We start from the raw sequence: 12868 nt of genomic DNA, 5'->3' as shown, positions 1-12868 counted from the left end.
GATAGAGGTGAGATTGAGATAGCAAATACAAAACCTGGTAATAACAATGACAAACTCAAAATGTACCAAGAACCCTTCCCAAAGCATGATAAAGAAAAAGGCTCATCATCTAACGCAATGGGTTATGACTACGCTAATCACATAACCGGTTTTGATTTTTTAGTAGGTCGCATTGAACCTCCAGACAATCATGTCAATGTCATAACCATCCAAGGAGTCAATTCTCCTTCTTCCCAAAGTAGACCAAATCCTGCTAGGATAGTCATTCAAGGCGCCATGTCTTCCACCTCCCATTTCCAGAATGACTGCAATGCAACTACACGCCGAGGAAGAGTCACCATCCAAGGAGTTCCTCCCCCACCAAACCCCCCACCCATGTCTTCCACCCGCCGATATGACCTCCTTGATCAACTTGGGAAGACACCCGCACAGATCTCCATTTTGGAACTTCTCAAGACCTCCTCGGTCCATAAAGAAATTTTGGAACAAGCCCTTCTCCGATCACGCGTTCCAGATAACATCAACGCCACCCAATTCCAAGCCCTCATTGGAAACCTTGCTGCCCAGTAGCACATTATATTTAACTCCAAAGATGCTCCCGCAGATGAAGACCATAACAAACCTTTGCACATCGAAGCTCTTATCCACAAACACAAGGTCAAACACATCCTAATAGACGGTGGATCCGGGCTTAATTTGTGTACATACAAATTAATAAAACAATTGGGACTTTCTGAGGATCTGATAGACACATCAAGAAGGATCACAATAAAGGCATATGATGATGCAGAAAGAATTTCAAAGCGCGTGGTCACCTTACCTCTTCAAGTGGGCCCCATTACAATTGAAACCCCTTGCCAAATACTAGATCTTGACCTCCCCTACAACATTCTCCCTGGGAGGCCATGGATTCATTCCTTGCAGGCCGTACCCTCCACCTATCACCAATGCATCAAATTCCCCTATAACGGAAGAGAGATCACTATCAAAGGTGATCCCCAACCTTTTCAATATTGCAAACTATTAGAGGGAAAGCATTCGTATCATTGCCCACTAAATTGACCCTCGCCAACGCCTCCATCTGACACATCAAATGTTGCCTCCACATCATCCTAACCAGATAATCAAATCAAGATCTTGGACAATGGTTGTGGAGAATACAAATTGGAGGACGTCTTATTAATATGCAACCTCCCTCTCTCTCCTAAGTCATTTGGCAAACCAAAAGAGATAAAAAAGCACCCAAAACCAGTCATGCAATGCCAAAACACCACCTTCCAGCAATGGGGCCCACTTGATAACGAGAGCCTCGAAGCAGATATCTCTTCATGGTTGTACCGGGAAGAAGATGAATATCCAACAAGAATATCTAAAGAAATGTACCCAAAAGCATCTGTCATAGTTGAAAAAATGGGTTACAAAGGACACGGCCTGGGACCAGAGGAGAAAGGAAGAAAAACACTCATAAATCCTATCTCCTACGGATACAACAGAGGCTTGGGGTACACCCCAGTGCCTAAGATTACTATCGTTGGTGCCCCTTCTAGTCCTTCTTCGGATATCGAAAGCGCTGACGAAGAGGAATTCCACGAAATGCCTTATGAATATGAGAAAGATATCTTCTTGGATGCTTACATCAATACCATCACCCCCGTAACCCCTCCCACTTCACATGAGCTACATCTTGTCCATCCTGAACTCATTGATTGGGGCCAACGAGACAAACCCACTTTAGATATCTGCGCCGACGATAATGCTCTCATTGCTTTCCTAACAACGCAAAATATGGAAGATTGTAGCAAAATCGAGGGTATTCAACTACACGAAAAGGGATACTTTGGTAGTCAAGTCAATGCCCTTAGCCACAAAAAAAGATAATAAAAGAAAAAAATATGATTCCCTAGGTGAAAACCTCCCTGAGGCGCCTTTGGATGAACAAGAAATAAAAACAAAGGGCTTATCTGAAAGTGAAAACCTGGAAAAGGCACTTGACGATGAGGGATTTGACCTCTCTACCATTGGTTACCTTCCACAGGACAAATCAAATTTGTTGATAGAAGAAATAGACAGCATCAACATGGGCACCGAGGTCATTCTGAAAAATGTGCTCATTGCCAAATCCCTCATAGAAATTGAGAAACAAGACTTCATCAACTTCCTTATAGAGCTAAAAATCAATTTTGTATGGTCCTATTCTGATATGTCAGGGTTGGACCCTGCCTTGGTGGTTCACAATCTCACCATCGGCCCAAATGCAAAACCTGTAAAACAAAAATTATGCAAAATACACCCACATATTGCACTCCTGGTCAAGGTGGAACTCCAAAAGTTGTTAGACGCAGAATTTATCAAACCAATAGATTATGCTAAATGGGTCTCCAACATTGTATCTGTCGGCAAACCTACTAGGGGCATCCGCATTTGCATAGATTTTCGAGATCTAAATATAGCTTGTCCTAAAGATGATTTCCTGCTCCCCAATATAGACATGGTTGTGGACTTTACAGCAAGACATGAAATGTTATCGCTAATGGATGGGTTTTCTGGATACAACCAAATTAGGATAGCAGATGAGGATCAGCATAAAACTGCATTCACAACACCATGGGGTACCTTCTGTTACTGGGTCATGCCTTTTGGCCTTAAAATTGTTGGAGCTACGTATCAACGGGCAATGAAAACAATTTTTCATGACCTCTTGCACAAAATTATGGAGGACTACGTGGATGATCTGCTAGGAAAATCCAAGACAAGACAAGACAAGAACACATCCCCATTCTAAAACAGATCTTCAAAAGATTGGAAAAATACAAGTTGAGCCTAAATCCCAAAAAGTGTGTGTTTGGCATCACATCAGGAAAACTACTAGGATTCATTGTTTCCCGTAGAGGCATCGAGGTTGATCCCTCAAAGGTAAAAGCTATTATGGAAATACCTCTACCAAAAACTCTCAGACAACTGCGCAGTCTCCAGGGAAAACTCCAGTCTGTCAGGCGTTTCATTTCACAGCTAGCAGACAAGTGCCATCCATTTGCACACATGTTGCGTAAAGACACAAAATTTAAATGGGATTGCCTATGTCAAAAGGCCTTTGAGAAATTAAAAGAATATCTAGTATCACCTCCCGTATTGATGTCTCCTGCTCCTGGAAAACCCCTTATTTTATATATATATGTGTTACTGTAGTGGCATTGGGGGCATTATTGGCACAAACAGATGATCAAGGGAAGGAACACGCCATTTACTACATTAGTCGGACGTTGGTAGGATATGAACTCAATTACACCCCCATTGAAAGAGCATGTTTGGCATTAGTGTTCAGCACACAGAAACTATGACACCATATGCTAAATAATAAGACAAAATTAATTGCTAAAATTGATCCACTTAAATATCTCTTGTCCAAAGCTGCTCTCACTGGCAGAACTGCCAAATGGGTCATGCTCTTAAGCGAGTTTGACATTGAATATGTGGACAGAAAGACAATCAAGGGACAAGTCATTGCAGATCAGTTGGTTGAAGCTCCACTTCCAGGCGACCATCCTCTTCTCACAGAATTACCAGATGAGTTCATTATGACTGTTACCACATCCTCCACATGGAAATTGTATTTTGATGGCTCCTACACTCAAGATGGATCGGGGGCAGGAATATTATTGGTCACACCTCAAGGAGATGGCATCCCCAAATCATACAAGATAGCCTTTGCATGTACCAATAACATAGCAGAATATGAGGCCCTCATCATAGGTTTACGCTTGGCTATCCACTGGAAAATAAAGGAATTACAAGTCTATGGTGATTCCCAACTCATCATAAAACAAGTCAATAATGAATATCAGACAAAAGATGATAAACTTCTTCCCTACCGTACCATGGTTGAAGATCTTAAGCAACATTTCACGGCAATCAAGTTTGACCAAATCCCACGAACAAACAATAGGGTTGTAGATGCAATGGCCACCATTGGCTCCCTCCTTCAAATGTCAGCACACAGTCAGAAGTGCGAGTTCTTGGTCGAGCAATTATTTATACCGGCATACGACCTACCAGAGTCTGAAATGGTGTGTGTTCTCGTTGGTCCCGAGTCCCCTTGGTACCAAGAAACCTTCCCTTTCCTCAAAGACAACACCATTCCCCCATACCTCACCAAAACCCAACAGCAAACTTTCATCCGCCGATGTGCCCGTTACACCATCCTTGCAGACACCTTGTTCAGAAGGCATTTTGATGGTTCCCTCCTAAGGTGTTTAGATAAACAAGAAGCAGAATGGGCATTACGCGAAGTACACGAGGGTATCTGTGGGGCACATTCAAGTGGACTTACATTGGCTAAAAAATTTTGAGGACATGATACTATTGGCCTAAAATGGAAGAAGATGCATACAATTATGTGAAGAAATGCATCCCTTGCCAACAACATGGCGACAAGATTCATGCATCGTCTCAAGAATTACAGCCATTCATTACACCATGGCCCTTCTTGCAGTGGGGGCTCGATCTCATTGGGAAAATCCACCCTTCATCTTCCAACGGACATAAATTCATTATCACCGCCACTGAATACTTCACCAAGTGGGTAGAGGCTATCCCTCTTACTTTCACCACCAGCAAGCAACTATCCAAATTCATCTTGAACTACCTAATCTACCGATATGGCATCCCAAAAGTTATCATCACAGATAATGGTAAACAATTTAAGAACCAGGATGTCAAAGAACTCTACCAAAAATTCAACATCCAACACCGCTTCTCCACTCCATATTACCCCCAAGGCAATAGCCAAGCTGAGGCTTCTAATAAAACCCTAATAAAAATCCTCAAAAAGAGAGTCAACGAAGCAGGCCGTGATTGGCACCTCCAAATCCATCCTGCATTGTGGGTCTACCGCACCTCCATCCGCACCCCCACAGGTGCCACTCCTTATTCCCTAGTATTTGGTTCTGAAGCCATCCTTCCCCTTGAGATTGAGATCCCCTCTCTAAGGGTATTGCTGCAAAACATCCTACAAGAGGAAGAATACAGAATTGCCCGCTTACAAGAGCTAGAATTGTTAGATGAAAGGCGCCTCAAGGCCTTGAATCATCTCCAGGTGTATCAAAACCGTCTGCGCATGGGTTATCATAAAAAATTCAGAACCCGAGAATTCCAAGTTGGTGATCTTGTCCTCATTGAAAATCAGAAAAATCTACAAGAAAGAGGAAAAGAAGGCAAGTTTGAGCCTAATTGGCTTGGACCATATGTAATCACAGCGAAATATGGATCAGGAGTTTATCAATTGGCTACTCCTAAAGGAGATCCTTTGGATGATCCAATGAATATCATGCACCTCAAAATATTTTATGCTTAGTCCTTAGAAAGTCTTAAATGGTCAAAAAATAAAAATCAAGAAAAAAATTATTAAAAAAAAAAAAACAAAAAAAAATAATTTGTCCATTAGTGAAAACCACTTGGTGGCACTATGGGCAAGTACCTTGGTGAAAACCTTTGTGCAGATGCCAAGTTAAATAATCGGATCCACTGTCTATCATGTCGATACTACAAATCATCTGCCATCCAGCCCACCCATGCGCAACATTCCTTCTTTTCCGCCTTCCAATAAAAAATGCGTATGATGATGAAGTCTTCGCCTGAGTCATGAACAAGGAATGTCCCATTGAAACTGAGATTTTATGCCTCTGTGTGTAAGCTTCAAGAAGTCTTGAGAAACAATCCCAAGTCCATCCTAGTTCTACTCTTGGCAAGAGGTATCATGTGGTCGCAAGGAAGAGACTGGTTAGATTTTGTTAGATCTTTTCATATAGGCTTGCATATTTTTCCCTACGACTGCCACTATTTACGACTGTCTGGGTTCTTCCATATCCAGGTATGTTATGATAGGTGCATACTGGGGCATATTTCATAGTATGGCATGTTTTGGATCCTTCTTGTATAAATCGGCGACCTGGTACTAGTGTTTATCAACACTTACCTTCTCGTGTACAAGAGGTATTGGTGTGTTTGAGGGTTTCCTTGCACGAACCCACAACTTTGTATTAGTGTTTCTTAACACTTGCATTGTTGTGTGCAAGAAATTCCCGTTTGTCTACAGAGTCAATCCACGCTCTGGGTTTCTCATGGCATCCTAATTTCTATAATCAATGGTGCAAGTCACTCAGGGCAACATCAAACTAGGTTGGCTCTCCACATTTGTTGTGCACAAAATCTCACCATCATTCCATCAAATCCTAAAGTCAATAACCCCATGGAGTTCTCAATTGCCCCCATTTTCCTCCGCGGTCTCGCATCTCGTATTCTTCTTTCCAAATACCTCACAACTGCTTCATATTTGTTCCTCATCTATCCCTTCCACCTTAATTTTTCTTCCTCTATTTTTTTTTTCCCTCACATAATCAATTTTGATCCTGATTCATGTCTTATATAGGATGAATCCTTCCTAAAACCAGACGCTCTGATCATGTCTTATACAGGATGAATCCTTCCTGAAACCAGACGTTGTGATCAATCATGTCTTATATAGGATGAATCCTTCCTGAAACTAGATGTTGTGATCTGATCATGTCTTATACAGGATGAATCCTTCCTGAAACCAGACATTGTGATCAATCATGTCTTATACAGGATGAATCCTTCCTAAAACTAGACGTTGTGATCTGATCATGTCTTATACAGGATGAATCATTCCTGAAACCAGACGTTGTGATCAATCATGTCTTATACAAGATGAATCCTTCCTGAAACCAGACACTTTGATCATCTTTGTCTTATACAAGATGAATTTTTCTTGAAACCAGATTGAATCTAGATCTTATCAATCAAATCAAATCAAATCTATCGGGATATCAATTTCGCAAAACTCCAAAGATCAAATACCTCAATTGATCTCCCAAGGGGGCATCACCATACCATAATCTATCAATCAAGAGTCGGGGCATCCTATCAGACCAATATCAACATCAAAACAAGATTATTCTTTGACTCAATGTGTCATCACACCTCGCTTCAAAGAGGGACAAAATGTACACTGAAAAATAATTATTTTAATTATTCCTCACATAATTATTTTAATTATTCCTCACATAATTAATTAATTAATTATGTTAATTCAAATTCCTCTCAATATTAATTAAATATAATTAATATTGTCACTATAGCATATGATTGATTTATTTAATAAATCAATCCCTTTCTTTATTCTTCTAAAAAAATCAAATCCTCACAAATCTTCCTCTTAGATAATTGATTAATTTCAACTAATTAGTTAACCTACATGATTCCTACAAATCATCTTCTTAATTCATTCTTCTAGAAACTCCCTAAACCCACTTAACAGTATTCTTCTAATTTTTTATTCCCTCCACTCATTCTCTCTCCTAGTCAAACTCTCCTACAAATATTAATCCCACCTAACATTTCCTCTAATCCCCCTCCTAATGAGTCGCTAATGGGTAATCATCATGATTAGCCACAAAGTCAACTCTTTGTCCTTTTCATCCAGCCACTAGCTTTAAATGCTCTTTTCCTAGGTGAATGTAAGATTTTCGAAATCACACATTCCTCTAGGCATCCCCTCTCCCAAGGAATTTTTAATTCCTTTTTATTCCTCCAATCTCCATGATATCCTTTTTTGGAGAATTTTTAATTCCTCCAATGCATCTTGTGGAGTGTGGAGATACGAAATGCCTTTAAGGCATAATTCTTGGTCTTCACACCTTCTCTTGGACCTTGTGTGAGCTCACAAGTAAATCTTAGCCCTTCATCTCGAATTCATCCTAGCCATCCGTTTTCCTCTCCTCTTCCTATAAAATAGGGCTCCATCCCTTCATTGAAAACATCTTGAAATCCAGTAAGTTTATGCTGCCCTTTTGAGCCCAGGAAATCATCTTGGCAACTTGATCATCTCATTCTTATCATTTTTCAAATCCATTCCATTTGTGCACAACATTGGAGAGCCATCCACATCCAGAAATCAAAGGAGCACATCAAGTGGAGCATTATCAAGGGACGCCTTCACTTCATCAAGCTCAATCCAAAGGAGAAGGTAAAATAGCAAGGTGAAATGGTCTTTTAATGCTATTTTAGCATTTTGCAGGTTTATTTTGTTATGTTTTGATCATTTAACCTTCTAATTTGTTTTCCCCTCTTCAATGCCCAAGAAGTGAGTGTCATGGAGGGGAGCCAGTGCTACCAGATCTCTATCTATCCGCTTTGTCTGGGTATATAGGATAAATCCAAGTGGGGATCAATAAGTAGAATCATCTTTCTGGCCTATGTTGTATGTCTTCAAGTGTCTACAATTGTTGAAACCTGTAATGTTCAAATCTGGGCCAATCTAGGCCCCCCTTTTATCTCACGCTTGTTGAAACATCAAACTTGGCCAATGTGTTTTATTGTCTGATATCTCTTGCCAAGAGAAGAATTTCTAGAGTTGACTGAAACATACACCTTTGTTGTCACAAACTAATCCACCTCTCACCTATCAATAACTTGTCACCCATCATCTTTTGCTTTCAACCCATTTGTCATCCATTCCTCTTTCATGATTCATGTGAACTTAGTGCAATCCTCCAAAATCAACCTTTTGATCCCAATCTATCAAATCTCATCCAATCATCATCATCCCTAAATCAAGATTGAAACTTTGTAAAAGTTAGTCTCGATCTTTTCATCCTTTGAAATCCCTAATTAGCATAATGCTCGAGAAATCATCTATCGCAATTGTATTATTCCTAGATAGCTCTAATCACTTCGGGTTGATCAAAACCCTTATCCACGTCTGACCTCACTTAGGAACATAAGTCTGTTCTAAGTTAGCAATGACCCTAATCAAATCCAATCTTTATCAAAGGATCTAGATTCAACCTAGCTAGGTTTTTACCTTGCTTTATAGCCAAATTATTGATCCCTACACTTTATCTAATCTTGCTTGGAAACCTTATCTGTCCCAAGAAAGGAAAGACTGTAATCCAATCCAATTCAACCTAATCATGATCAAAGGATCAAGGTTCAATCCAAATCCAACATCCAATCCTGCCCTAAGGTTCAATTTTTTCCAATCAAATCATTAAGTCCTAGGTCCCATATCCATTCATCTAGCATTTTCATCTCGAACCATCCTTCCACTCTTGCCATTTTGAATTCACCCTTGCATAGTCTTTACGCAAGCCCAAAAGAAAAAAATGGCTGCCCAAAGTGGTGAACTTCTCGATCTCAATCCTCATCCAAAAATGAGACCTTGGTATAAGAAAATGCTTGTGGAAATTCAAGGATCCCATCCTTCCATCCTTAATTCCACCACCTCAAGTGTGGGGCATTTTACTCCTTTGCAACATAGTCTTTGGAGCCTCATCCACCTATTCTTCCTCCATCCTTTAGACCTCCATATCCAAGCACTATCCATCTATATCATTGGTCTCAATCCATTTATCCTATATCCACAATCCAATCCTACAATATTCGCTCATTAATCCCCCACTCGTCTTATCCAATCCATTTTTTTATCCCCATCAACCTGAGATTTACCCAAAAATATAACCTTTTCCAACCTATTTGAGCTTATCTTGACTTGCACATAATCAAAACACCTATCCACAAAGTGTTAACCAAATCCAAGTAGATATCCTCTTGACTAGCATCTTTCCCAGTCAGCTTAATCTATTGCCTATCATCAATCTCTCCTATCATAAATGCCCATCAAGATGCATCCTTCTCATGTCTAGCAATCTTATCCAAATCCATGTCCTACTCTTGGCAAGAGATGTTTGTTGACCAAACGAGTAGTTTGCTTGAATGAACTTTTCGCTTTGATTTTATTTTTTGTCCTAGGACTATACCTATTCATGGCTGAAGGAACACAAATGGACACTGAGAGGAGGGGGGCTGAATCAATGTATTTAAAAAAATTTGAGATATGTGTGCTAATAGTGTGACTTTAAGATAATTGAGAACACACACACACAAGAGCACATCACATAACACAAGATATACGAGGAAAACCCAATGTGGAAAAAACCTCAGTGAAAATTGTTGTTGGAGTCTACTGCTCCAATCCAGCCTCACAATGAATAACAGTCGCAATGAGTTTTAGGGCACCAACCCCTGATATTCTGAGCACCAATTCAAGGAGCACCAACCCCTAAATTTATGAGCTACAACTCAAAGGAGCACCTACCCCTGCTCTGAGCATCCACTCAGAGGTTACAAATGAATGATCAAGTTTACAATGCAGTCATGAAGCCTTGTTACAAATGTGTTTTGTAGCACTTACAGACTTTTACACATACAGAAATAATTTGTCTGCTTGCTAATGTGGTTCCTCTGTTTCTTTCTTTGGCCTCTAATTATCTTATTTTATTTGTCTCAAGCTTCATCTATCTCAAACTACTCTTTGTCCTTTGTTTTTGTATATTACACTCTCTCAACTGCCACTCAACACTCTCGACTACTTTCTTCAGCTCTTACTCCTTACTTCAACAAGCTACACACTTACACATCCAACTTAGTAGTTGTTCTTTATTTTTCATCTCTGTCTCAGTCTCAACTACTCAACTACCTATGTCCATACCATTTACTGCTCTGCATCGTCACCTCTACATCAAAGAATGTCTTTTTCTTCAATCCTGCAATCTAGAATTAGTTCATTTGTCTCTCTCTGAGATTTGGTCTTCAATAGATTTGATCTTCTTCTTGGTTCGACCACCTACATTGAATGAATCTTCTCTAGTTTCCAATTGTCCTCTATACTTCATTTGCTATTTTTAGAAAACTAATCTGTAAATCAGATTTTATCTTGCCTCTGTCGAATTTCTCGAGCCCATCAACCACCTGCAACAGATTGGCCATTAATGTGTTCTTCATGTTCTTTCGACCTACCCTGAAGAAGTCAACAACCACCTCATTAAATCTACCTTCATCTCTGTTAGAACCGACCTCTGCATATCGGATCTCAAACTTGTCCACTTGGTTGCCACATGCCATCATATTCTGCATCCAAATCATCTAGTTAAACGTCGGTCACATCCCACACAAGTCCCTGCAACTATCGACATGCATCCATGGCATTACTATTCAAACTACTGCAAAAACAATGGCACGAAACAACTTTGACTCTACTTTAAATCTCCACCATAGATCTGCCTCACAGTCGGCAAATCGAACAATCATCAATTAGTCAATCAAATTTTGACCTCCACGTATGCAAAAGACCACACCCTAGGCCAATCAGAAAACTCTGCGTTGGTCTTGCCTTGCAACTCATCTATGCAACCCCACCTTCTACCTTGACCACTCGGCATGGACACATGGAAGCATCTCGTAACGTCGCAGTGATAAACATCCCTACAACTTTTGATCGCAAGAAAATGGGGACCGTTGGATCAGTCTGCACCTTAAACTGTCGCCTTTACAACTTTACCAACAAACATATTTTTGATGTGATGAAAACATCGTCGTCCGATTTTCCCACGTGCATAATTGTGTAACTTTAGTAGCTCGGGCTATAACAAATTTCCATTGACAAAGGACTTAATAAAGATTTAAAATATTTTAGGTCAGAATATAGTATGCGGGAGAAATATTAATGTGCTAGGACTTAAGAAAAATAACATGGGCCCGACAAAAAGATTAATTGCCTAGGAAAATTAAAAAAGGGAAACATGGCCCTGCACGATGACTGATGACCCTCAGCTTAAGTAAAGAAAAAAGTAACGCAAAAACATAAAATATTTAATGGTTGAAAGGTTTTAACAATAAAAGGGTTTTGATACAAAGGCATAAACCCTAAACCCTAGATTTAAGGGCAGTGATAGAGAATTTAATTTTGTAAACCCTAGGCTTTGGTAGGCTTAAGGGCCACAACAGAGGCACAAAAATGGATGGTACATAGCAACGACTGGACTTTCCAATATTTAGTCATGACACATCTGCCAATCTGTCAATCTGAACTGCAACATCTTCACAACCCTAATCACTGAGCAAGATCACTCTGCAACTTGCAACCATGTAGTTCTTTGTATCTTGTTCTCTGCAACCTGTAACCCTGGTTTCATTTTGCATCTAGTTGACACCAATGACAATAATACCAACAATATCCCCCTTTGGCATTGATGTCAACACACACATGCATCTCTTTCCTTTCTCCCCCTTTGACAACAATGGCAAAGGGACCTGCAATAGACTGTTATGCAACTTTTGATGGCAATTTTTCATCACTGCGAATCATCTGAATGTGTGCATCACTGCGGCCTTATAATACCTGTCAAATGATGCTTTTTGTGGATTCCACTAGATGAACCATTATTACAATATAAAAAGCAGTGCCTATACTGCTTACAAGAATTTTAGAATTCTCCCTGAAACAAGCATGAGGTTCAAGGACAAGAAATGTAGGGTAATATACTCCCCCTGAACCAAAGACTTCATAAAAATGATTTAAGTGTTGAATGAAGGTGGAACAACACCCAATTTTTGTCTCAGATATTCATAGTTGTCTTTTGGCAATGGCAGTAAAAATTTCAACAACCTGCTCACTTGTGGGAATGTATTCAACTTTTACCTCCTTCTCTACAACCTTTTCCCTTAGATAATGATACTTAATTGCTATGTGTTTTGTCCTTGAGTACATAACAACGTTCTTTGATATGTTGATTGCACTTGAATTGTCACACATGATGGGATAGGATCCAAAAACTCTACCTTAATGTCCTTTAAGGTTTGTTTCATCCATAGGACTTGAGAACAACATGTGGCAATAGCTATATACTCTGCTTCAGCTGTGGATAGGGAGGTAGAATATTGCTTCTTGTTGTGCCATGAAACCAACCTGTCACCAAGAAAGAATGCTCCACCACTAGTGCTCTTCTTGTCATCT

This window comes from Cryptomeria japonica, chromosome 10 (assembly GCF_030272615.1).
Source record: "Cryptomeria japonica chromosome 10, Sugi_1.0, whole genome shotgun sequence".
Lineage (NCBI taxonomy): Eukaryota > Viridiplantae > Streptophyta > Pinopsida > Cupressales > Cupressaceae > Cryptomeria > Cryptomeria japonica.
Note: the sequence above shows the minus strand (reverse complement) of the source record.